Source organism: Vulpes lagopus, chromosome 13, assembly GCF_018345385.1.
Source record: "Vulpes lagopus strain Blue_001 chromosome 13, ASM1834538v1, whole genome shotgun sequence".
Classification (NCBI taxonomy): Eukaryota; Metazoa; Chordata; class Mammalia; order Carnivora; family Canidae; genus Vulpes; species Vulpes lagopus.
Genome location: NC_054836.1, coordinates 36482800 through 36509585, shown reverse-complemented (window position 1 = coordinate 36509585; position 26786 = coordinate 36482800). Strand labels below are relative to the sequence as shown.

The window sequence follows — 26786 nt, the reverse complement described above, 5'->3', positions numbered from 1 at the left end:
GGAAGTGAAGTCAAGCAAAAAACTGCTTCCTGTCTTTTTGCAGAAAGGAAACAAATATGTAAAGATACATAGGCAGCCTTCTGTCTCTCTCTCTCTAGTCAGCCCATTTTATGCACAGTCCTGATTTAGCATTAGTAAAATATTTTGATGTCATTCTCCTGTTCTTAACTCTGGCTTTATATTAGAATCACTTGGAAAGCTTTTAAAATAAACCCTATTTCTAGGCCCCTCCCTCCAGTTTTCTGATTTATTTGGTGTGGGTGTGGTTCAGGCATTTTTTTTTTTTTGAAAGGCATCCTAAGGAAAATTCTAAGGAGCAGACAGGAAGCCACTAGGCAAGAAGACAGACTCTGAACATTTGCATTTGCCTTCAAGGCAAATTTCCAACTCCTCCCCCACCCCCCACCCCATTTAGCTTGCCAGGCACGGGCCCTGTGTACGTTGCTTGTGCTTTCTTCCCCTCTTCTATTCCTTTTTCAGGCATTCCAAAAGTTTCCTCCTCACACATTTTTTTTCTGATTCAAATTCCTACCCGTTTTTTGAGATCCAGCACGGTTTTTACCTCTTCTATGAAGCCTTCCCCGATCAATGAGAGGTCTTGCTTCTCTTCTGAACTCATAACAGCAGTGATTGCCTTGAAAATCATCTCAGCAATGCATCAGTCATGCACTGCTTTGTGTCATCTCTTCTGTTGTGTTAAATAGATTAATCCCACTTTTTTTCTGTGTTACTCAGCTACTTACACTGTAAGCTTCTAGCATTACTTTGTATCTTTGACAAGCTGAAGGCCTTGCACAGTGTAGGAAGTCAGCGATACCTCTGCCTCCCTTCCATCCTCGCTTCCACAGGTGTGGTTCAGGTCTTGATTTCTCCTGGAGCCTTGCCTGGTCCTACTATGCCTTTTTGATCCCAGACTCATTGGCTCTCTAAATCAGGCCAACGCCTCAGTGGCTCACATGGCCAATGGCCAGTAAAACTAATTGTATGCTTTTACTCTGCTCATTCTTGCTCTCTTCCTGTTTTATATACTCTAGGTGACCCTTCAGCTTCCTTTTCCCCCTCTGTTCCCTCACTCTTTTACTCCCTATTCTGCCAGGACTTGATGGAAAAATTCAGTTTCTCAGGTTTTGACCTCTTGTATTCTTTAAGATGTCAGAGTATAACATACTTTCTGGATCTTCCTGTCCCTATTCCTTTGGGCAAACACTTTCCCTGGTTGGGCTCTGGCCCAATTGACCTGAATTATTTTTCCAGCACCTTGCTCTGATCTGTCAAGATTCCCCTTCAAGAGAACAGACATTCTATACCTTGTCTTCAGGATTCTCACCCTTTGGGAGAAACCTGATTGAGTTGTCCACATGATTGAAAGTTCCTGTTGGTCCCTCATTGCCTGCAGAATAAGTGTAAACCTGAGATGTCCAATACCGGAGTGATTAAAACCCAGATAAACAAGTCAGTTCCTTTTTTTAAAAAAATATTTTATTTATTTATTCATGAGAGACACAGAGAGAGAAAGGCAGAGACACAGGCAGAGGGAGAAGCAGGCTCCATGCAGGGAGCCTGACATGGGACTTGATCCCGGGTCTCCAGGATCTGGCCCTGGGCTGAAGGCGGCACTAAACGACTGCATCACCCGGGCTGCCCAACAAGTCAGTTCCTGATGTCAGAACAATCTGGCTGTGATGACATCTGTCATCCTAATGATTGCCAGGATTGATTTGGTTGATCTGTCTGGCTGGGTGGGTGTCTCCTTCCTCCCTCACCATTCCATGTGTTCCCCTCCCAAAGCTGAACATAGGTCAAAGAGGACAACTTGCCGTGATAGAGGAAGATCATTCTTCCAATACCTGTGCTCTCCTGCTAGAACCTACAAACAAGCTCTCAAGGTCCATTTGTAGGAGAAGGTAGGGTAGTTAAGCTTCTAAGGCTCCAGACACGTTCAAATGAGGCGCTGTAGGTGGCAGTCTGCCTTTCTTAAAAAAGAGTTCCTTAGCTATGTCATATTATGTAACTAGTGGCTATTATATTGGACAATACAAATATGGGATGTTTCTATCATTGCAGAAAGCTCTGTTGAACAGTGCTCTTCTAAATACCTTAGTGTAGTTCATGTGGCCTTTTACAATTTCATCTCAACCTTTTGCTCTACTTTAATTTTTGGCTGCTACTCACCTTCAGCCCCACCTACTTTCTCAATGTTCCCCGATCACTCAGTGTGCTTTTACAACTCCATACCTTTGAATATGCTGTTTCTTTTTACTGAAATGCCCTTTGACTTTCTTCTCTGGCAAACTCCTATTTACCTTTTAATATCCAACTCAAACATTACCTTCCTTGTGAAAATCTTTGCCTTCCTAAACACAATAATTTCTTCCTCTGTGTTTCCCTTGCTCACTGAACCTAGCGCTATTGCCCTATCACTGTATTTTATTATTCACCCATCAATTTGGCTATCCTCTCGGAAAGGAGATGCTGACTGCCCTAATGGTTACCTGAAATTTTTTGCTTGGTGCCTGTTTGATATCAAGTATTTTCTTATTTATGTGCTTGTTATTCATGTGTTTGGGGTGTTTAAAAAAATTATTTGGTACTTTAGAAGTCCTTCCCCTTTCTGGTGTAAACCTAGGACGACTTCCTGCCTTCCAGATTGATGTCCATTTCTCTTCTAATTAATCCTGGCTGCACTTGAAAGGGATGTGGTAGGAGGAATTGACAAAAGTCAAAAACAGAGGGACTATATATGTAGGAGCTGGTTCAGATATGCTCACCTTCTTGTAGCCACAAAAAATATTTAGTATGTGTTTGGAAAAAGAAGAGTAGGGAGAGGGATCCCTGGGAGGTGCAGCGGTTTAGCGCCAGGATCAGGGCCTGATCCTGGAGACCCGGGATCGAGTCCCACGTCGGGCTCCCGGTGCATGGAGCCTGCTTCTCCCTCTGCCTGTGTCTCTGCCTCTCTCTCTATGTGGCTATCGTAAATAAATAAAAATTAAAAAAAGTAGGGAGAAAATACGGAGAAAATAAAAACAGCCCATGGAAAGAAAGCTGCGGGACTGTGTTTGACCTTTTCTAGACCAAGGCCAAAAGCAATGTATAATAAGGTGGGAAGAGTTTTTAATGACCATTTTGGAAAAATGTACATTTTCCCCCCCTCCTGGTATTTGATAAGATTTTAATAAATTCCTGTGACTCGAATTACTGGAGAAGTAAATCCTCCTGCCCAAGAAATTAAAGTATCAGTTAGTTTATCTTCCGTGATTGTGGTTATGGCTTATACCCTTCTGAGGGAGCTATAAATCCTACGGGCCCGGGTCTGAGAGACGCTAGCCCAGGACTCTCACTGGCCCTGATGCAAAGCCTACGGTCAATCACTTTTCCTTTGGCGCCCGACCACGCCCCGTGATCAGGCCACGCCCACCGAAGCCGCCCTCCCGCCCACCTCATGGCTCCGCCCCAGGCGTAGCAGAGGAAGATTCCTATTGGTGAAGAAGTTGCTCTGGTCCCGCCCCGGAGCACGGCGATAGGCCGAACCGGAGTGGGGCGGTGGTGGTTGGCTGCCCCGGGACGGGTCCCTAGCGGTGCCTGTCAGAGCGGCTGGCGGCAGTGGCGGCTCTCCGGGCTGGGTTGTCAGTCAGTGAGCGGAGGGGGAAGATGGCTCGCCGGGACGCGTTCTGTTAGCAGGAAGGGGGGCAGGTGGTGCTGCTACTCGGGAGGAAGCAGAGCAGCCGCGGTCGCTGTCGCCGCGAGTCACACTAGTCGAGGTTCTGAGGGGGAGCTCGGGGAGCCGCTCTGGTGAGTCGGACCGCGCTGTACCCACGCGGGGGCCCCGGGGCGGCCGGCGACCGATAACTTTTTTTGTCAGGGAGGAGCCGGGGCGAGGCGGCGGCGGCGGCGGCGGGGAGGGGAGGGGACCGAGACCTGGTCCCCGGGGCGGCGCCTTCGTTGGGGGTAACGGTTTCCTCACGAGGCGCCGCGGGTGGGCGCGAGAAGGCGCCGGGCGCTGGGGAGCGTCTGAGGGGCCGGAGCAGCCGGGCGGGGTGAGTGGGCTGCGGCCGGCGGCTGCTCGCCCCGAAGTTGGGCGCAGCCCGTGTGCCGCCGGGCGGCGGCAGCTTTGTGCTCGTGGACCGGGTCTTTTCTCTTTCCCCAGCGAGGAGCAGCCCAGACTCCGGGCGCGCCCGGGGTGCAGCCGCCTCGGCCGGACCCGCCGCCGCTCTGAGGGGGCCCCTCGCCCCTCCCCCCCGCCCCATCCCGCCGCAGCTGATGCTCTGGCCTGGCCTCTCCCACTTCGGGGAGGGCTCGCCGCTTTCCGTCTAGTGGCCAAAATGGTCACCGTCGCCCACCCCCGCTCTTGGAAAGCAGCGCTAGCCCGGTGTCCCTCGCAGAGCGCCGAGGTCGAGAAAGCAGCCAGCATGCCTTGCTCCCCCCCCCGTCCCCCGCCTCTAGGAGTTATGCCTCTTCCGAGGCTGATGTTAAGCCTCCTCGAGAAGCCGTCGGGGTTTTGTCTGAAAATCGTTGCGTTGCGATCGAAAGACCCCCCCCCCCCCCAAGTTTGCACGCTTCAGCAGAACCGCGTATCCGCCCTTCCGCGTGCGCGATTGTGCGGTGCAGCCCTAAGTTGAGGCATCCCTGAAAGGTCTGGATTTTGCCCTTAGTGGTCTCGTACAGCCCAGGAGAGGGGCTCCGGGACACAACGCTGTTCCACGCCCGGCTGGCAGAGCCTCCGCTCCTCAGGTAGGGGCAGTTTGTTCCACCCGCAGCTCCGAATTTCCGAGACTGTGCGACAGGCGGCAGGACCAAGCCGTCCTTTTGCAAATTCTAGGTCCTTTGGGTCGCACAGTAGTTTTTTGGAGCCGATATGCCGCCTCTTGGGTTCGTGTGGCATTTGACAGTTTAAGATTTTTCCGCTTTTAAAATCTTATCTGCATAAAGTCCTAAGGATGTAAGGACAAGGTGTAACCTTGAGCCAATGTGATAGACCCAGTAGTATTGTTTTCCATAAGGACGATCTCCTAACACCCCCAGATTAGACCTCCCTCCAATTTCTAAACATCCTGTCTTAGCGTTAATACGCTTTAAGGTTTCCAAGATGAATATTGGTGCCAAACACACCATTTTTTCTTTCTTTCTTTCTTTCTTTCTTTCTTTCTTTCTTTCTTTCTTTTCTTTTCTTTTCTTTTCTTTTCTTTTCGAAGTGCAGGGAAAGGCAAGAAAGAAAAAGAATATTAGGATCTGCTTGGCCAGTAGTAGCTTTATTTATTTATTTATTTATTTATTTATTTATTTATGCTCTACTTATTTTTAAAAAGATTTATTTATTTATTCATGAGAGACACACACAGAGAGAGAGAGAGGCAGAGACACAGGCAGAGGGAGAAGCAGCCTCCATGCAGGGAGCCCGACGTGGGACTCGATCCCGGGGCTCCAGGATCACGCCCCAGGCCGAAGGTGGCGCTAAACTGCTGAGCCACCCAGGCTGCCCCAGTAGTAGTTTTATTTATTTATTTATTTATTTATTTATTTATTTATTTATTTATTTATTTTAAGAGATTACTTATTTTATTCATGAAAGACACAGAATGAGAGAGGCAGAGACATAGGCAGAGGGAGAAACAGGCTCCATGCAGGTAGCCCGATTCGGGACTCGATCCTGGGACTCCAGGATCACACCCTGGGCCAAAGGCAGGCACTCAACCCCTGAGCCACCCAGGCATCCCCCAGTAGTAGCTTTAAAGTCAGTTATTCAAATAACTCATTTAAAGAAAGTGGCTCAAGGGAAAACCATCACATATTTAGATTTAAAAATTCTGAATTTGGCTTATTTTATTCTTTTTTTAAAATTTTCTACAATTATTATACCGTAGAGGGATTATAAAACCTCTTAGTTATCAACATGAACAGTACTTAGATATAGACATCCAGATAAGGTGTTGGTTAGGTCAGTATGTTATTCCTGCCATGCATTCTTTTTTGTGTTTTTATTTTATGAAATCTGATTCCTGGTTGCATTTCTTAGACTGGTGTTGTTTTGACAGAGTTTAAACGTATCTTATAGTCAGCTGTTTTATTCAGGATCCTGTTGCATGCTATTTATTTTATAAACATTTATAATATTTTAAATGAACATTTAAAAACTTTGAAAAAAAACTTTGAAAAATATTTTAAATGAACATTTAAAAACTCTCACAGAGAGAGGTCCATTTGGGGGGTATCAAGTTTATACTTTTTAAATAATTGAAATTATATCAAATAAATTTTATTTTGCACTGCCCTATTCAGCCTGGCTGAATAGGTTCTAGGGTAGAAATGAATGTCATAACCCTTGTCATCAAGGAACCTACTCTCTGATGTACAAGACAGATAAGTAAAAATTATAATATCATCTGATACATGTGAATAGAGATATGCCTAGTGTAGTAAGGGAGCAGAGTAGGAGATGGTAACTCAGTTTGGATGTAGGTAGAGTGAGGAGCACACAGTACGGTTTTGAAATATATAATTTAGCCCAGTGCAGGAGGTCAGTAACTTTCCAAGAGGAAAATATAATAAGTGAGAAGGCAAGGAGGGATGAGAAACTATGGCAGTTTAGAGAAGTCATTGTCAGTTTCAAGTCCAAAGTCAATAGCATTGACATTAATGTGACTTAAATGCAGGGGTTGGTAAGGAAAGGTGGAAGATGAGAATAATGGTAGTGCTTCAGACCAGGGCATGGTGCCTTGGCTATGGGTATTGCATTGAAGGTGATGAGTAAGAAGCCATTTAATGAATTTTTGTTTTAGACCCTTACCCTGGCAGAGTGAGGTAGAACCTGATCGGTCTTGTCACCTTTGGAAAGAAAGAAGGAGGAATTGGGACCCTGAGGATTTGAATTGGTTCTGAAATTGGAAGTGAGGGAAAATGGAAGGAAGATGATAAATACTATTTTGGGTTTTTTGAAATTGAGGAAGCTGTGGAGCATTCAGGTGGAGACGTCATTAGATGTTTGGATCCATGGATGTGGAATTTATAAAAGAAATTGGGATTATAGGGCAGATTGGGGATTGAATTGAAGCTGAATTGATTTGGTTATATTGAAATGATTCAGGGAAAGCTTTTAGTATCATCAAAGCAGCGGCGAGAGAACAAACTGATAAAAAGCAGAAGTGGCTAGAAGAGTAATGTGAAATAGAAGAGTAGTAGTTAGAAGGAACATTAGGAAAGGTGCTAAAGATGGAGAGAATTTCAACTAGAGGTAGGATGGGTCAACAATTTTGAATGCTGTAAAGAGGTGGCAAGTAAGGAGAGGACTCCAGGGGCCAGTGAATTGGTCAGGATTCCATAGGTGACTTTAACAAGTAGTTTTAACTGAGTAGTTCACAGTAGTTCAGTGGTTCAGAAGCCAGTCTTTGGAAGATTGAGAAAGAATGGGTGGTGATAAAGTAGACCTGCTTGAGTGAGGCATTTCAAGGAAACTGAAGAAGGGAGAGAATGATAGCTATAGAGCAGTGGTTCTCATTCTTAGCTGCACATTTACAGTCATCTAGGGAGCTTTTAAGAATGTTGATTTCCAGGGGAAAGCTCATCCTAATTTGGGGTTGAAGTGTAACCCAGGCATTAGTATTTATTTCAACAGCTTTGTTGTAATTGGTGTGTAATAAACTACACATACTTAAAGCGTGCAATTTAATGCTTGATATGTTTTCATTTATGAAACTATCACCACAATCAAAATAACGAACAATATCAATCACCTGCAAAAGTTTCCTTGTGTCCCTTTGTAATTTCTCCGTCTCATCCTCAGGAAACTGCTGATCTGTTTTTTTGTCACTATAGATTAGTTGCACAGGTATATTAAAGTTCCCTGGGTAATTCCAACATGCTGGCAAGGATGAAAACCACTGAAGAGGGATATAGGTTGAAGGAATGTTATGTTTGTTTCTTTACATGAATAAAGAAAGTGAGAAGTAAGAGACTTAGGAAAAATGAGGTATTTACCAGAACTGAGTTTCTCAGGAGATGGATGAAATTCAGAGCTTTGACAAATAACAAAGGAAGACAATTTGGAAGCAACAAAGAATATGATGTTAAAGATAGCACATTTCTTTGTTGTCAGCATCTAAGTTATCATGTAGTATCAAGATTGATTTTTTGAAGTACTCAAAAGAAATTAGAGAGCATCTTAGTATTGTGGAAATGGATGCTATTCTGGAAGACTCCTTAAATGGAGGCTGGGACCTCTGGCACCACCATGTAATGCTTTGTCATTTTTTTTGGATGGGAGCAGATGGAAATAACAGTTTGACTATTGCTTGTTGTTGAGACCCAAGTACTGCCAGAGTCTTTTTGGTCCTTTTGGAGTTAGGCTGCATATCTGCTCTGAGGAAAGAGAATATTTAACATTTGAAAATAATCTTTTTGCACAGAAGAAATCCTATTTGTTTGCCCTTTGGATATATGCCCTTTAAATACATTGTAGGATTAAATCATTCCTCTGTCTCCCAAATGGGACTAAGAAGAGTTGTGGTTAGAAGTTGTCAAAGGACCCATACTTTCTATCCTGAGAAAGGTAATATTTTCCTTCCTTCCTCCTTTTCTTTTTTCTTTTCTCTTTTCTTTTCTTTTCTTTTCTCTTTTCTTTCTTTTCTTTCTTTCTTTCTTTCTTTCTTTCTTTCTTTCTTTCTTTCTTTCTTTCTTTCTTTCTTTCTTTCTTTTTAATGTCTGGGTCAGGATTTGGATGTATTTAAAAGTTGAGCTCTACTGGTTCTGATGTTCAGGGCTTATTCCTCGCACTTGATTTTTAACTTTGTCAGGGAGCTGAAAGCAAAATGGTTAATTTTTTTTTTTTTAAGATTTTATTTATTTGAGAGAGAGAGAGAGAGAGAGAGAGCGTGGATCCACAAGTAGGGGGAGTGGCAGAAGAAGAAGGAAAAGCAAGCTCACAATGGGGCTTGATTCTAGGATCTTGGGATTATAACCTGAGCAGAAGGCAGGTGCTTAGCCAATTTAGCCACCCAGGCGCCCCCAGAATGGTTAATTCTCAATAATATTGGACATTGTATTTGATCACAAATAAAGGTGGAGTGAAAACTTTTGTCTGATTTCTAAAGTTCTTAAAATTTCTTTCATTGGGATTAGAATATCAAAGTATGATCTTAGACAGTAGGCATCCTTAATTTTGGTGTAGTCTAAAAGAGTGGGAAGATCAATGCTAGTATGATTTTAGATACTATTGTTACTATAGTGACAGCAATTTTGTAAACATTCTCTATTTTCTTAATTACTGATGTAAGATAAAATAACAGAAATTTGGAAAATTTAGGAATGCATAAATGATAAATAACACTTCTAATGCCTCTACCCAGGGATAATTACTAACACTTTGGTGAATATCTTTACGAGTTGTTTATAATGAATATTTACTTTTTTTTTTAGCAAAAAGAAACCATACTGTATGTACTGTTTTTGTTTTTTGTACATGTTGCTTTGTTACTAGCTTATTTTTTACTTTTAAATATGTAAATGCCTATCTGAGTCAATAAAATATTCTTTTATGGAAAAGCATTATTTTAAATCTATGATTAATATTTCAGTATATGGATTTACTATCATTTATTTCAGGTGTTGAAAATTTAAGCTCTTTCCAATAATTTTGAATGAATACTGTAGCATTTTGCTTCTTTTTTTTTTTTTTTAAAGATTTTATTTATTTATTCATGAGAGACACAGAGAGAGAGGCAGAGACACAGGCAGAGGGAGAAGCAGGCTCCATCCGGGGAGCCCGATGTGGGACTCAATCCTGGGTCTCCAGGGTTAGGCCCTGGACTGAAGGCGGCGCTAAACCACTGAGCCACCTGGGCTGCCCAGAAACTGCCATTCTGACATGAAAAATTGTATCTTCTATATTTTTAAATTTCATTGATTATTAATGACATTAAATATTTTTATTTCTTTTGTGAATCATTAGTGTCTTTTGTGTATTATGATATTGGAGATTTTAAAAAATTGAGTTATGAGAATTATTTCTATGTAAAACTATTAGATCTTTGCCAAGTTAAATTGCAAGTAATTTCTCCAGTTTGTCATTTACATCCTAATTTTGTTTTTGGTGTGGGTTTTTCTTTTAAGTAGATTTTTTAACATTTTTGGTGTAATTAAATCTATCAAATTTTTCTTTTATGTATCTGCCTGCTTAGAAAGGCCTTCCTACATTCCCAAATTATGTAACTATTAACCTCTGTTTTTTTGTATTACTTTCATAGTTTTTATTTTTTTTTTATTTTTTATTTTTTTTGTTTTTTTTTTACTTTCATAGTTTTTAAAAACATGTACAACTTTAGTCTACTTGGAGTGTGTTTGGTGTAGCGAGGCAAGTCAATTATGACACTATTGAGCAATTCTCTTTTACCAGAGGTTTTTTTTTTTTTTAAGTATTTGTTTGTTTATTTATTTATTTATTTATTTGACAGAGAGAGACCGCACAAGCAGGCAGAGTGACAGGCAAAGAGAGAGGGAGAAGCTGGCTCTGAGCAGGGAACCCTTATGTGGGGCTCCATCCCAAGACCCGGGGATCGCCACCAGCACCAAAGGCAGACGCTCAACCATTTGAGCCACACAGGCACCCCTTTTCCCAGAGGTTTTATATGTCATCTCTATTATATACTAAATCATGGTTTATACATATATACATATGATTTTTTTTATAGCTTTCTATTCTGCTTCATGGGACTGTTTATTTTTTGCTCCAGTAATTAGTTTATTGTAACTTCTTAATGTATCTTACTATATGATTGTGTGAATTCCTATTATCTTTCTCAAAACATTTTTAGCATGTCTCATATATTTCTTTTTTCTGATTACCTTTAATTCAATTTATTAACCTCTCAAAAAAACCCCAATAGAATTTCAAAGTAATTTTTTTGAGATAGCTGTTATATCTTTACAATATTTTCATAATTTCTTCAAGTCATTTTTTAAAAAAATATTAAAAAAAATTTTTTATTCAGTGAACTCAGCCCCCAATGAGGGACTCAAACTCATGATTCTGAGACCAAGAGTCACATACTCTACTGACTGAGCCAGCCAGACACCCCCAAGTCATTTTTAAATGACTCAGTGTTTTATAGTTTTCTTCATGTGGTTCTACCTATTTTTTTTTAATTTTTATTTATTTATGATAGGAACACAGTGAGAGAGAGAGAGGCAGAGACACAGGCAGAGGGAGAAGCAGGCTCCATGCACCGGGAGCCTGACGTGGGATTCGATCCCGGATCTCCAGGATCGCGCCCTGGGCCAAAGGCAGGCACCAAACCGCTGCGCCACCCAGGGATCCCGGTTCTACCTATTTTTAAAGTGAATTTTTGGTATCAAAACTTGCTATTGTGAATGGAATCTTTTTTTCATTGTATTTTAAGAAGATTGTATTTTCCCAAAGGCACTCAAAAAAAGTTGGTGATTTAGGGAAACTGTTTTCTAACTGGTCATTTCATGAACTTTTTAATTATTATAGTTTTTTTTTTAAGATTGTTTAAATTTCTTTATTTGAGAAAGAGAGCAAGCATGTGCCAGCATGGGGATGAGAGGCAGAGGGAGAGGGAGAGAATCTCAAGTAGACTCTTTGCTAAGCTGGGAGCCAGGCTGGGGCTCATTCTGACAACCCTGAGTTCATGACCTGAGCTGAAGTCAAGAGTCCAAAGCTCAATGGACTAAACCACCCAGGTGCCCCTTAATTCTTAGGTTTTTATTGCATTTTGTAGTAGGACAGTTAATAGCATTTGTAAATGATGATAATTTTGTGTTCTTGTCAATAATTATTTCATTAAACATCTAGAGTAATATTAAGTTGTATTAGTGAATAATGAAGCATCTTTGGTTCATTTCTCATTTGAGTGAGAATACCTTCAGGGTTTCACAGTTGTGTATTCTGACAACTTTTTTTTTTTTTTTATGTTAAGGAAATAGTCTTCCTTAATTCCTTTTTGGAATTGAGATTTAATTGGAAAAATAAATTTGATCACATAATGTCGTGATGTACGTTTAAATGATCATATAGTTTTTCTTCTTTTATCTGTTGGTTGATGAGTTATGTTAGAGGAGTTCCTAGTAGATTTCACCAAACAATTGCTGTCTTTGGGGTAAAGGCAACTTGATAATAGCATACCTTGTAAAGTAGTGCTAGATTTGATTGCTTTGTAACATTGTCTTTAGTATTCCTCTTATATTATCTCTTTCAGGTGTCGGTTTGTGAATATACTAGCTTTGCAAAATAAAAGGGAGTGCCATCTGGGTGACTCAGTGGGTTAAGTGTCTGACTCCTGATTTCAGCTCAAGTCAGGATCTCAGGGTCATGAGATTGAGCCCCATGTTGGGCTCCCCACTCAGCAGAGAGTCTGCTGGAGATTCTTTCCCTCTCCCTCTATCCCCTCCCTCCATGCATGCTCTCTCTCTTTCAAATACATAAATAATCTTTAAAAAGAGAGAGAAGCTTTCCGTCTTTGGAAATAAATTAATTGCTCTAGCAATTAATATTGTCCTTAAGATCTGGAATAGTTTAGCTATAAAGATGTCTAGGCTTTTGGATTGAATACAGTTTATTGAGATTTTCGTATGTGCTGCTTTCCAAGTACTTTGCATAATTAATTTCATTTATAATTATTTATATTTCATTCATAATTAATTTCATCTGTGTACAACTTTATGCTATGTAAGTATTATTATCCTTACTCTACAGATAAAGAAACTGAGACTCAAAGAGGTTAAAATACCTGTTCAAGATCACCAACTAGGGGCACCTGGGTGGCTCCATGGTTGAGCAACTGCCTTTGGCTCAGGTCGTGATCCCTGGGTCCTGGGATCGAGTCCTGCATTGGGCTCCCTGCCAGGATCCTGCTTCTCCCTTTGCCTATGTCTCTGCCTCTCGGTCTGGGTCTCTCATGAATAAATAAATAAAATCTTAAAAAAAAATCAACAACTAGTTAGTGGTAGAATTTAAGCTGAATTGCTATCTGATGCCATATCTCATATTTTTAAATCAGTACCCTAATTTTTTTCCTAATCATACTCTTTGCTTATTCTTGATTGTTGAGAAATAAATTTAGTAATTTAGTCAAAAATTAGTCAAATTTAGTCAATAGGACAATAGTGTCCTATTGTTTTTCTTTTTGCCTAATTAGTTTCAGGTTTTGGTAACTATCATAATTATTACTAGTCTGTTCTATGTGATATCATATCTTATGCTATTTTAACAAATAGATCCAAGTATGGTTATGATAGAAGATCCTGGAATGGGAATGGGATGATAAATATATAATGTGCTTTATATAATTTACAATTTAATTTATTGGGGGTTCAAGATCAATTTGCATTCCTGAATTCTGTTTGTACCTTGTAAAGAATATTAAGTGCAACACAGATAAAAGATCAAGAAATTGTGGACATAATAGTACTTTTCCATTTTAGTTTAAATATTTGTCGTTGTTGAGGCTTGCATCAGGGTAGCCTTTTAGTAGTAAATGTTAAGTGATATTTGTTTGGTGTGTGTTTTCCTGAACAAAGAGTCTTTTGATTAGCTGCTGAACATTAGTTGCTTTCTCATATAAATGCATAAGGATTCATTCAGTTATTTGTACTTGACTTAATGAAAACATTGTATATGAGTTCTTAACTGTACTATGAAAATTATTTGAAGCTTCAGCTATTGGAAGATTTACATTTACTCTCTTATAGAATGATGTTTAGGCTTGGAAATTTGAGAGAATAATGTAATCCTTAAAAGTGCTTAAATTGGGCAAGCAATTATAAACTCTGTTTCTTTAAGATTCTATTTATTTATTGAGAAAGAGAGCAAGACCATGAGCCGTGGGGCGGGGCAGAGGGGACAAGCAGACTCCCCACTGAGCAGGGAGCCTGACATGGGGCTCCAGGATCCTGGGATTATGACCTGAGCTGAAGGCAGATGCTTAAGTGATTGAGCCACCCAGGTGCCCCTTATGAACTCTATTTTAATCTTTTTGAGCTTCCCTGTTTTCCCCTCCCTTTCAAATATAAGGAACATTTAATTAATTTAGGGTATTAATTCTAATCAACATACACATCCTGTACTCCCCACTTCTGCCCATGGGCATATAAAAAGTTGCCAATCTGGTCTCTTTAAACTTGCCAGGTATATATATTCCCTTTTAAACTAAAACTCAATGTTCCTGTGATTTGTTAATCCATAGACATTACTGTGGTGGATGGAGTGGCAACATAGCCCCCAAGCAGTGCACGCTTCAGTAGCGTAGAAGAGGGAGAAACTATTTTGGGAGATTATGAACCTTCAAGTAGGTCCTGATAAGGGAATAGAGAGGAAGGTGGAAGTAGGTAGGAGGGAGAAGTGTCAAACTAAATAGGGAAGGTACAAATGTGCATCCCGAATGGACTGGTCAAGAAGTACAGAAAGTCAGAGTGGTTAGTTACATGGGTGATAGACCAGAATATTGAGGACAGTAAAGTCTTTTTAGAGTTTTGGAAGGGAAGATGCTTGTGGCAAGGTTAAAGAGAAAGAATATCAAGAAAAAAAGAAAAACCCAATAGATTTGTCATTTCTAAGGTGATGGAAAGTATGTGATGAGAACCAAATACATACTGTAAAGGAGGTTAAAGAATAAACTGGTGGTGAAATAATTGGAGGTGGCAATAGCTTATGCTACTAAATCAGAAAATTAATTGGTGAAGAATAAATAAGGATAGAAGTAGCTGGAGAGCATTAGAATCTAATGAAGCCTCCTTCTTATCCCCAGCCCTGCAATCTCCCCTTTCAGGAACTGTAAGCTTCTGAAATGCATTCTCAATTGTCCACTTGGTAAATATTTTGTTAGTGAAAATTAGAGCTATTCTTATTGAGCATCAATGGTATGCCAGTGCTTTATTTATATTATTTTTAATCCCTAAAACATTCCTGTGATGTAGATCTTATCACTACTTTTCACAGTGGAGGAAATTGAGATTAGAAAGTTTAAGTAATTTGCTGGAAGGTGAGCATGAGTTTTTTGGACTCTATTGTGCCATGTTGCTTTTTCTATTTATTGAGCTTTGTTAAAACAGTAGGGGGAAGGGTGCAAAAGGACTATAAGGTATGATTACTGTCTAATAGAAAGGAGTGGAAGAGAAATTTTAGCTATGCTCACTGTAATTTATGTTAACTGCAATTTGTATTGGCAATGTTTTATAAAAGGATTCCTTTCAATAAGCCTCTCTACCATATGTGTAACATTTAATTTTTAACAAGTCCTCTTTTTGGGAAGATGAAATTTTTTTTTGAAAAATCCATTATAACAGGTTGAGGGGAGAGGAAGGTCAGGCCAAGAAAATTGACATCAAGAAAAGTAAGAGTAAAACTTGTTCTTTTCACTATGAGAACTTCAGATATGCTACATAGGTGTATGTTTTAGGTAGCACCTCTGGAAGGCTTCTTTATGGAAATTGTGTTGAGCTGGTCACTCATGTAATCAGGGCAGATACTTTTCATGTCGACAGATTGTAAAGTTCCAGAGTTCATAGTAATATAATGTGATTTATTACACTTGGATTCCATCAGTCAGGAATTGGTTATTGGTGAAAGGGTCCAAACAGTCGTTTAGTTTTCTGTTATAAACCCTTTGTTCAGAAACAATGCATAATTGAAAAATGCTTAAACTATGTTAGAGATTCTAAACATTCTTACAGGACTTTCAAATACCTGGGGGAGGAACCAAGATAGAAATTTTTGTTGTACTACTTTTAGTTTCGTATTCAATTGCAAAGCAACATCTAAGTTACATTTTGTTATACTGATATAAAATATTATTGAAAACTTAATTTTTTAAAAATGTGTAATTCAGCCTCTGCTAAAACAAATGGATTGTTACCCCAGCTAATATGAATCAGCATGATCATACTGAACTATTTATTGCTGCTTTGTTTCCTATAATTTTTAAACCAAGATAAACAAGTATTTTAATATCCACTGAGTTTCTGACTGAGAAGAATCAAATGGAATTTTGTAGCACAGTCAAGATCTGTTACCTTTATTATTATAGTTCTACTAGTACCTTCATTAACTAGTTTTTCTACATTATGTTCTATATTACCTTCGTTAATTGTGTTTACTGGTGTTTTCTCATTGTACCCTCCCTTTGCCTGTGTCATTTCCAAGTTGAACATCTGAGCCTCCATTGGCTGACTTTATTAATGGTTGAGAATTTCATTCCAATTTATGAAAGGGCAGTGACTCACTCTAAGACATCAACTCAACCCACAAGTCAACTGGGATTTGGTTCTCTTAACATTTCTCTTTTCTTTTGTCCCCAAATTAGAGCAGGGAAAACGGCCACTTAGAATGCAAAAAGCATTAAAGAAATTAAAGTAGCACTATGCTTTGGAAAGTGTATTTCTGTATGCTATTATTTTGGGGAAAGAGTGAGGAAAAAGGGGCAAATGTTATCAAATTGACTGCAAGATAAAATTTACATTGGGCTTTCTTTTACATTCCCCCCCATTTCCTCATAACATTTGTTTTTATTATTTGCTTATACACTGATTTGCCTTGCTTTGTTTCAAAAGGGATTAAAAGACACTCACTGTTGCTTTGTTTTAGATTTAGTGGACTAATCTAGTGGACTGTGAATCCCTCAAGTCAGGGACTATGTTATATTCAGCTTTGTAAACCTAGCATCTAGAACATTGTAGATACTCAATAGTTTATGAATGAATGGATGATATTTAAACACCTCTAGTATAAGAAGAGAGAGTGAGATTACTTGCTTCAACCCTAGTTTATTGCAGTTGAATAAAGTGCAGAATGGGCTGAATCATGTCTCTTGTCCCCCTTTTTATTTATTTTTATTTTTATTTTTTTTTTGTCCCCCTTTTTATACATTGAAGTCCTAATACCCAGGACTTCAGAATGTAACTATAATTGGACATGGGGTCTTTATAGAGGTAAGTTAAAATGAGGTAATCATGGTGGACCCCAATCTCATATAACTAGTGTCCTTTTTTTTTTTTTTTTAAAGATTTTTATTTGTTTATTCACGAGAGACACAGAGAGAAGGCAGAGACATAGGCAGAGGGAGAAGCAGGCTTCCCACAGGGAGCCTGATGTGAGACTCTGATCCTGGAACTCCCGGATCACACCCTGATCCAAAGGCAGAAAAATGCTCAACTGCTGAGCCACCCAGGCATCTCTAACTGGTGTCCTTTTAAGGGGAAATTGGGACATGACTTGTACAGACTGAAGATGATGTGGAAACACCGGGAAAAGATGGCTATAAGCCAAGGAGAAAGGCCTGGAACAACAGATCCTTTCTTTATGACTCTCAGTAGGAACCAATCCTCATGACATCTTGAGGTTGGACTTCTAGTCTCCACAAATGTGAGGAAATAAATTTCTGTTATTTAGGCCACAGTCCGTGGTACTTTTTTACAGCAACACTAGCAAACTAATATGGGTGACTTGTCTGTTTGGATGTAGCAAAATCCCAAATATTCTTAATTTACCTATCCCCAAGGAACAGTTTGCAGTGCTCAATGCTAAAACCTTAACACTTTTTACACCCCACCCCTGGCAAGATATGGGAGAGAGAAATTTGGATGGCTCAATAGAGAAAGTAATAACTATTCATCTCTTTTCAGCTCCTTCTACAGTACAGGAAATGGCAAGCAGCTGGCTGATTCTTTAGCTCAATTGAATTAGTTTGGTTTGGCAAGGAGAAGGTGTTTATGGGGTATTTGTGTTCTTAAGTGTTCAAGAGCATCTGCCAATAGACCTGGTTGCTTTTTCAAAGTAGAAACTGGAAGAGGAGGACTGAGTAAAATACTTTTTAATATAATGTTAATTTGAACTAATTGCTTGTACATAATCTTAGCAACATTATTTTGCCTGTGTATGATCAGCATGGGATAATCAGCAGGGATAAAGCACTATATCCTTTGGCTCATGCCTATTGTTTTGATAGTTGCTGTACCCTCAGATCATTACACAATCGTACTGAGTTGCCTCAGTTATTTTCAGCATTTTTTAAAAGGATTTATTTATTTATTCATGAGAGGCACAGAGAGAAAGAGAGAAAGAGAGAGAGAGAAGCAGAGACAGAGACATAGGCAGAGGGAAAAGCAGGCTCCCTGCAGGGAGCCCAATGCAGGACTCGATCCCTGGACCTGGGATCACGACTTGAGCCAAAGGCAGACACTTAACCACTGAGCCACCCTTTGTGGGGTCTTTGGTTTGGGGACCAAGTTAATGCTGGTCTCATAGAATGAATTTGGAACTTATCCCTCCATTTCTAATTTTAAAGCAGCTTCAAAAGAATAGGTATTAATTCTTTAAATGTTTGGTAGAATTCTGCTGGGAGGCCATCTGACCCTGGGATCTTGTTTGTTGGAAGATTTTTGATTAGTACTTCAATTTCTTTGCTGGTTATGGGTCTGTGCAGATTTTTTTCTGTATCTTCCTGTTTCATTTTTGGTAGTTTATACATTTCTAAGAATGCATCCATTTCTTCCAGATTGACTAATATGTTGGCATATAATGGCTCATAATATTCTCTTATGATTGAATTTCTTAGGTGTTGGTTGTGATCTCTCCTCTCTCATTTATGATTTTACTTATTCGGATCCTTTTTCTTTTCTTTTTGAAAAGTCTGGCTAGGGGTTTAATGATCTTATTAATTCTTCAAAGAACCAGCTTCTAGTGTCATTGATTTGTTCTGCTCTTTTGAGTTCTTTATCATTGATTTCCATTCTGATCTTTATTATTTCCCTTCTGCTGGATTTAGATTTTAATTGCTGTTTTTCTCCTAGCTCCTTAGGTGTGCAAGTTTAGGTTATGTATTTGAGACTTCTTGTTTCTTGAGAAAGGCCTGTATTGCTATATACTTCCCTCTTAGGACCACTTTTGCTGCATCCCAAAGGTTCTGAGCTGTCGTGTTTTTCATTTTCATTTATTTCCTGTGCTTTTAAAATTTTTCTTTACTTTCCTGGTTGACCCATTCATTTTTTAGTAGGATGTACTTTAACCTCCATGTATTTGTGTTCTTTCCAAATTTTCTCTTGTGATTGAATTCAAGTTTTAAAGCATTGTGGCCTAAAATATGCATGGTATAATCTCAATCTTTTGATACTGTTTGAGACCTGATTTATGACCCAGTGTGTGATCTATTCTAGAGAATGTTCCATGTGCACTCGAGAATGTGTATTCTGTTGCTTTAGGATGAAATGCTTTGAATATATCTGTGAAATCCATCTGGTTCAGTGTGTCATTCAAAGCCATTATTTCCTTGTTGATCTTTTGCTTAGATGATCTGTCCATTGCTATGAGTGGGGTGTTAAAGTCTCCAACTATTATTGTATTATTATCAATATGCTTATTTAATTTTGTTATTAATTGGTTTCTATATAAATGGGTGCTCCTGTGTTAGGGGCATAAGTATTTACAATTGTTAGATCTTCTTGTTGGATAGACCCTTTCATTATAATATAGTGTCCTTCTTCATCTCTTATTACAGTCTTCAGTTTAAAATCTAATTTGTCTAATATGGAGATTGCTACTCTAGCTTTCTTTTGATGTCTGTTAGCATAATACATGGTTCTCCACCCCCCACCACTTTCACTCTGCGTGTGTCTTTAGGTCCAGCATATAGATGGGTCTTTTTCTTTTTTTTTTAAATCCAATCTGATACTTTGTATTTTTTGATTGGAGCATTTAGCCCATTTACATTAACTATCAAAAAAGATACAAATTTAGTGGCTTTGTAGTATCTGTAAAGTCACTTTTTCTGTATATTGTCTTTGTTCCTTTCTGGTCTTTGTTATTTTTTGGGCTCTTTCTTTGCTCAAAGGATCCCCTTTAATATTTCTTTCAGGGCTGGTGTAGTGTTCACAGATTCCTAGTTTTTGTTTGTCCTGGGAACTCTTTATCTCTCCTTCTATTCTGAATGACAGCCTTGCTGGATAAAGTATTCTTGGCAGCATATTTTTCCCATTTAGCACATTGAATATATCATGCCAGTCATTTCTGGCCTACCAGGTCTCTGTGGACAGGTTGGCTGCCAGCCTTATATTTCTACCCTTTTAGGTTAAGGACCTCTTGTCCTGAGCTGCTTTCAGGGTTTTCTTTTTATCTCTGAAATTCGCAAGATTCACTATTATATTTCAGGATGTTGACCTATTTTTATTGATTTTGAGTGGGGGTTCTCTGTGCTTCCTGGATTTGAATGCCTGTTTCCTTCCCCAGATTAGGGAAATTCTCAGCTATAATTTGTTCAAGTAAATCTTCTGCCCCCCTCTCTCTTCCTCTTCTCAGACCCTTATTATTCAAATATTGTTGTTTTTTTTTATGGTATCACTTATTTCTTGAGGTCTTGATTCAGTAGTTAATTTTCTCTCTTTTTCTCAGCTTCCTTATTTTCCATCATTTTGTCTTCTATATTACTGCTCTCTCTTCTGCTTTGTTTATCCTAGCAGTTAGAGCCTCCATTTTTGACTGCATCACAGTGATAGCATCTTTAATTTCAGCCTGATTAGATTTTTAAAAAATATTTTATTTATTAGAGAGAGGAGAGAGAGAGAGAAAGAGACCGAGAGAACAGGAGTTAGTGGGGTGGGGGAGGTCAGAGGGAGAAGGGTAAGCAAACCTTTTCCTGAGCAGGGAGCCTGATGTGTAGCTCCATTAGGACCCTAGGATCATGACCCAAACTGAGGACAGATGTCCAACTGACTGAGTCACCCAGACATCCATGGCCTGATTAGATTTTAGTTCCTTTTTTCTATAGTAAGGCATTCTTTACTGTCTTCTATGCTTTTTTTTCAATCCCAGGTAGTATCTCTATAATTATTTTGAATTCTAGTTCTGACATCTTACTTATAGCCATATTGATTGAATCCCTGGCAGTGAGTACTGCCTCTTGTTCATTCTTTTGGGGTGAGTTTCTCTGTCTTGTCATTATGTCTAGAGAATAGATGAGAGAGAGAAAAGACAAAAATAACAAAAACAATACCAGAAAAATACAAACAAAACAAACCAGAAGAAAACAGAAACAAAACAAGAAAAAATCAAAGAAGTAAAAAACAGAAAATAGTAAACTAGATCCTAAAATAGGAAAGAAACATATATATACAAAAATTAAAGAAAATACAATGAAAGGAAACTATATATATATTATATATATGTGTGATGTATATATAAAAATAAAATTAGAAAAAATAAAAAATTGATAAAATAAGAAAATAGCTGAAAAAAAAAAAAAACCCTGAAAGATGAAAGAATAGTAAAACAAAACAAAACAAAACAAAACAAAAACAAAAACAAAAAACCCATGAATGCTAAATACTGTTTTCCCCAAGACCTGAAGTTTTCCAGTTCTCTATGATTGGTAAACTTGGTCTTAGCCAACATGCTGTTCTCCTGGGGGAGGGGCCCTGTTGCACTGATTCTCAGGTGTCTGCCCTGGTGGAATTGTTACCCCCCTTGCCAGGGGGCTGGGCTCAGTGTAAACAGCTCTGGATTGCACTATGTGGAACTGTTTTGCTCCCTGAAGGCTTTTAGCACCGGTAGGGGGAATTAAAATGGCAGTCCCTGATATCTAGCCCAGAGCTGAAAGTTTGTGCCCCACACTGTTCAGTGAGCCCTCACAGAAAAGCAGTCAATCACTCATGTCTCCCTGGTTTCCCACCAAACTGTGCTCATCTAGCCTGTGACTGAATGTTTTTAGCTCAGTCACCTACCCAGTTTCCAGTCTCTAAACTGTAGACTCCTGTGGCACTGATGCACACCATTTCTCCCTGGGGAGGGAGAGGGATCTCCCTGGTCTTCTGCTGTTTGCTGGGCTGCTGTTTGCTGGGCCCCTGCTCGGAGAGCGGTCACCCTACTATGCTGGGGTTTGTAGTTTATGGCAATACTGAGCAGAAGGCTGGAACCTAGTCTCACAGTTTTCAGCTGGCTTCCTCGCCCTGATGCTTGGGAACTCTGCTTTAGACACCCTCCTTCTTTTTGTGACCCCAAGGACACCACGACCATGCTGTCCTGCCTGGGATACTGTCACACTTTGCTACCTGAGCACCTTTAGGCCAGGGACATCCCCAACTGTAGCAGACTTCTAAAAGTTCCAGTTTTGTGCTCTGCTGTTTATAGTACTTTCTGGTAGCCTCCTTATGCAAGCTTCTTCTCCCTGGGGTTTATCTTCCTTATATTTCTCCAGATTCATGTCTCTATACCTCCTCCTACCTTGCAAAAAGTGGTCACTTTTCTATTTGTAGAATTGCAGCAGTTCTTTTCTTAGATCGCTGATTGATTTCACGAGTGTTCAGAATGATTTGATAACTATCTAGCTGAATTTCCAGGGACCAGACAAAATTGGGTCCTTTATTCCTCTGCCATCTTAACCCCTTACCTACAAATATATTTAAAGGAAAAAAAATAGACAAAATACGAGTAGGCAATTCACAGACGAAGAAATAGAAATAATCAATAAGCATTTGAAAAGATTTTCAAATAGATGCAAATGGAAGTCTGCACTGTGGCTTTTTTGGCCCATAAAATTGGCAATAATTAAGAAGAGTAATAATATCTACAATTGGTTAGGGCATAGGGAAATGAGGGCAATTAAATTTCAATCACAAGTAACCTTTGATCCAGCCTCTTTAGTTTATCCTATGGAAGTACTTGCAGAGATATAAGAAAATTTATCACAGCATTGTTCAAATAGCAAAAATTGGAGACAACCATTTTAAAGGACTCAAAAAAATTTCAAAAATGGGAAATAACCCCTAACAGATTTAGTTGAAATTGTAAAATTCAGAAGTTTGCTTTTTTTTTTTTTCAAAAGAGACCAATTTCTCTATATGTGTTCTGTGGTATATTAGTTATCTGTGGCTGTGTGACAAATTACCCCCAAATTTAGTAGCTTAAAAATAACACAGATTTATTGTTCTCATGATTTTATGGGTTGACTAGGTTCAGCTGGGCAGTTCTGCCTCTCTATAGCTGAGATCAGTCTAGCTGCAATCACTTGTGCAGCTGCGTTCATCTGGGAGCTTACATGAGGCTGAAATCCCCAAGGCGGCTTCTCATTTCCCGAGATCTTTCTCCATGTGGCTTCTCCTATATGTCTATCTCTGAGCTTTTTTTCTTTTTAAAGATTTTTTTTTATTTATTCATAAGAGACACACAGAGGCGGAGTCATAGGCAGAGGGAGAAGCAGGGTCCCTGTAGGGAGTCTGATGTGGCACTTGATCCCAGGACTCTGGGATCATACTCTGAGCCAAAGGCAGATACTCAAGCACTGAGCCACTCAGGCATCCCTGCCCCTGAGCTTTTATAGCATGATGGCTTCCTTTAAGAGAAAGTATTTCTAGAGGACATGCTCTAGGTGCAAGCACTTCTTAAGCCTCTGCTGGCATCATGCTCGTTAAAGTCCTTTGGCTAAAACAGGTCACATTGCCAAGCCCAGTATCAATGTGGGAGAGGACTGCATGAAAGTGTAAAGAGTTGAAGGGGTGGTTTGTTGAAGGCCATAAATGCAGTTTAGTTTACTACACATGGGGGGAAAAAAGGTCCAGAGTATATTAGGTAAAAAAGATCAAATCTTGGAGAATCAGTCTGTTTTTTTTTGGGGGGCGGGGGGGTGAAAAAAGTCAAAACACAAATTGATTATCATATCAAGTTGAATGCAGGTGCAGTTATGAGGATCCAGTTGTGTCCTATTAAGGCAAGACATTTATAGAAATATAAAGAAATTTATATAAATGTGAAACAAAACCACTCTTCTCAATAACTTTTTTGTTTGTAGGAAAATTGTTATATTTTTTTATTTCTGATTATTTTTTGAGTATAGTTGACACACAATGTAGCATTAGTTTCAGGTGTTTAACCTTAGTAATTTGACAAGTTATATACTATGCTATGTTCACTGCAAGTATAGCTACCATCTGTCCCTTACATTGCTATTATATCATTGACTGTATTCCTTATGCCATGCTTTTTATTCCCATGAAGATTGTTATTTTAATTTATTTTTATTTTTATTTTTATTTTTATTTTTTTAAAATTTTTATTTATTTTTGATAGTCACAGAGAGAGAGAGAGGCAGAGACACAGGCAGAGGGAGAAGCAGGCTCCATGCACTGGGAGCCCGACGTGGGATTCGATCCCGGGTCTCCAGGATCGCGCCCTGGGCCAAAGGCAGGCGCTAAACCGCTGCGCCACCCAGGGATCCCGAAGATTGTTATTTTTAATAAAAATGTGTTATGTTAAAAAAATGTTATGTTGACATATACTAGGTTTATTGTTACAGGTGTTAGAGTTTTGTCATTAAACATTTAAAATGCGATAAGTATCAGTAAATATGTAAATATAACCACCATAGAAAAAAGCTATTTGGGATTCACAATACTTTTTAAGAGTAAAGAATTTTCAGGGATGCCTGGGTGCCTTGGCAATTGAACGTCTGCCTTTGGTTCAGGGCGCGATCCCAGGGTCCCTGATTGAGTCCCACATTAGGCTCCTTCTGGGAATCCTGCTTCTCCCTCTTCCTATGTCTCTGCCTTTCAGAGTTTCATAGATTTTGATTTACTTAGATAATACTTGAGTCATTTAGTACATACTATATATTTTGTTAAAGATGCTACAAACATTTTGGAAAATCTTATTTCAGCCAATAATTGCTTTTTTTTTTTTTAAGATTTTATTTTTTCAAGAGAGACACGGAGAGAGGGAGGCAGAGACACAGGCAGAGGGAGAAGCAGGCTCCATGCAGGAAGCACGATGTGGGACTTGATCCTGGGACTCCGGGATCATGCCCTGAGCCAAAGGCAGACGTTCAACTGCTGAGCCATCCAGGCATCCCCAGTAATTGCTCTTATTGAGTTCTATCCAATATTAAGTTTAAAATCATTCAATTTGTGATACATATTTTTAAAAATATTTTATTTATTTATTCATGAGAGACACAGAGAGAGATGCAGAGATATAGCAGAGGGAGAAGCAGGCTGCATGCAGGGAGCCCGATATGGGACTTGATCCCGGGACTCCAGGATCGTGCCCTGGGCCGAAGGCAGGTGCCCAGCTGCTGAGCCACCCAGGGACCCCCCCCCCCCACTGTGATATATATTTTAATGAAATTTATAACTTGTGAGTTTGATTTCCACATCAAGTAGTACTTAAAGTAGGTTGTTAGTTTAAAAGAAACTGAAAAGCTCTTTAAGTTCAATGTCATTTTCTCTGGTAAAGCCAATGGCGTGAAGTGTGTATACACCCATCAAAGAGCCACATTAATTATCCTTATAATATAAAAGAATATTTTCTGTAAGTAATGTAGATAATACATAATAGTTTGCATGTTGGAATATAAACATAAGGGCAGAGTGAAGCAATGGAGGTAAATCGTCGTGTTGTAAAATTACATCCTAACTTGCTGATGGGTAAGTCAGACTTGAAAATTTAAACTTAATGGTATTGTCTCCATTTACAACAAGCAAAAAATAGCTTTTGTTGCCTTACCTTTGTAAATATACTGCCTACATCATTGCTTTTATTTTTCTCTCCATTAGGTCCCAGTGAAAGCCCACACTTTCAATGATTTCATTCCATTGGAATTAAATTGTTTTCTGTTTTGTCTTCCTGAACACTCATCAGATTCTCACACACTTTTATTGCTTTTCTCTTTGATATTTCTGTTTTCTATTTCATAGATTTCTATTTGAGTGGCCCATTTGGAACCTTTCTTAGCCTAGATGCCTATTCCTTCTTTATACTAAACATTAGAAATGGCTTTTCCTATGTTTGGCCTATGTCTACTTTGGAAAAAGTCATTTATTGTTATTGCACTAATAATTACTTAATACATAGATAGCCTTACAATGGGTCTTTAGCTCTGATTTCTTACTTTTTCTTTAGTATAACATTCCTTGCATTCAGGATGACTTACTGAATACCATAATGTGAACTATCACAAAGGGCTAATTAATAAAGTAAATGTTATATTAAAAACTCACAATGGAATTCAGGGCCCAAACTAGTAAAGATTCAAAGGTTTGTTCGTTTATTCATTCATTGGGCAAATATTTATGAACCTGTTATGTGTGAGCCAGTTTTAAAAGGCCAATTGTAACTTAGATTTTTAAGAACTGATTAGATCAATATGAAAAAGGTCTTGGGGTTTAGCTGATTCTAAGCATAAAATGAGCTCTTTCTGTGAGACTTGATTGCTGAGCAAAGTTAAAAAATTTGAGGTTTCCCTGATTAAAATACTGTGCCTCATATTCAGTTTGTTAGGTTTCTCCTGGGATATTATATTTATAGTAGATACTGGATATATTTACCATTTTTACCTAGGTACAGCCCTTTCTAAATAAGCCTGTATTTACATGAGTCTATATCATTGATCTCAACCCATTGGACCCAGGGGAGATATCTGTCCCATGGATGGCCAATCTCCAGGCTTGCTAGTGAGTTGTAGTCAGGATCAAAGTAGGAATCTGGTGCAATCAGAGATTTGTTAAAAAAAAATTCAAATTTTGGAAACTGAGAAATACAGATTTGGTGCAAAGGAGAGTGTGTGCCTGGAGCAGAAAGATCACGATAGTTAGAACTAGAATAGCCATAATGGAACATAGGCAGGGTGAGTAAGATAGGAAGATATTCAGCAAATAAAGAATGGCACTGAGAAAATCAGAGAAATGAAAATATACTGCCTTTAGAAGATAAAGATTTAAGTTATAGTTTCTAGCTTTTAGGTTCAATTTCCTTAAGCCCCTTTTGTGTTGCATTTCTTACCCTTGGATTTCTGCAAGATTCTCTTTTT

General features: G+C 39.0%; 1 protein-coding gene across 2 annotated transcripts in view; it reads left to right on the top strand.

Annotated features, from left to right (window-relative positions):
- The first annotated feature begins 3608 nt into the window (after positions 1-3608).
- FAM126A (family with sequence similarity 126 member A) overlaps positions 3609-26786 on the top strand; it is a 98996-nt gene continuing 75818 nt past the window's right edge. For both annotated transcript variants that reach the window (XM_041727826.1, XM_041727827.1), the window contains exon 1: positions 3609-3789. The gene's annotated coding sequence lies outside the window, so the exon portion shown is untranslated. The remainder of the gene's footprint in view (positions 3790-26786) is intronic.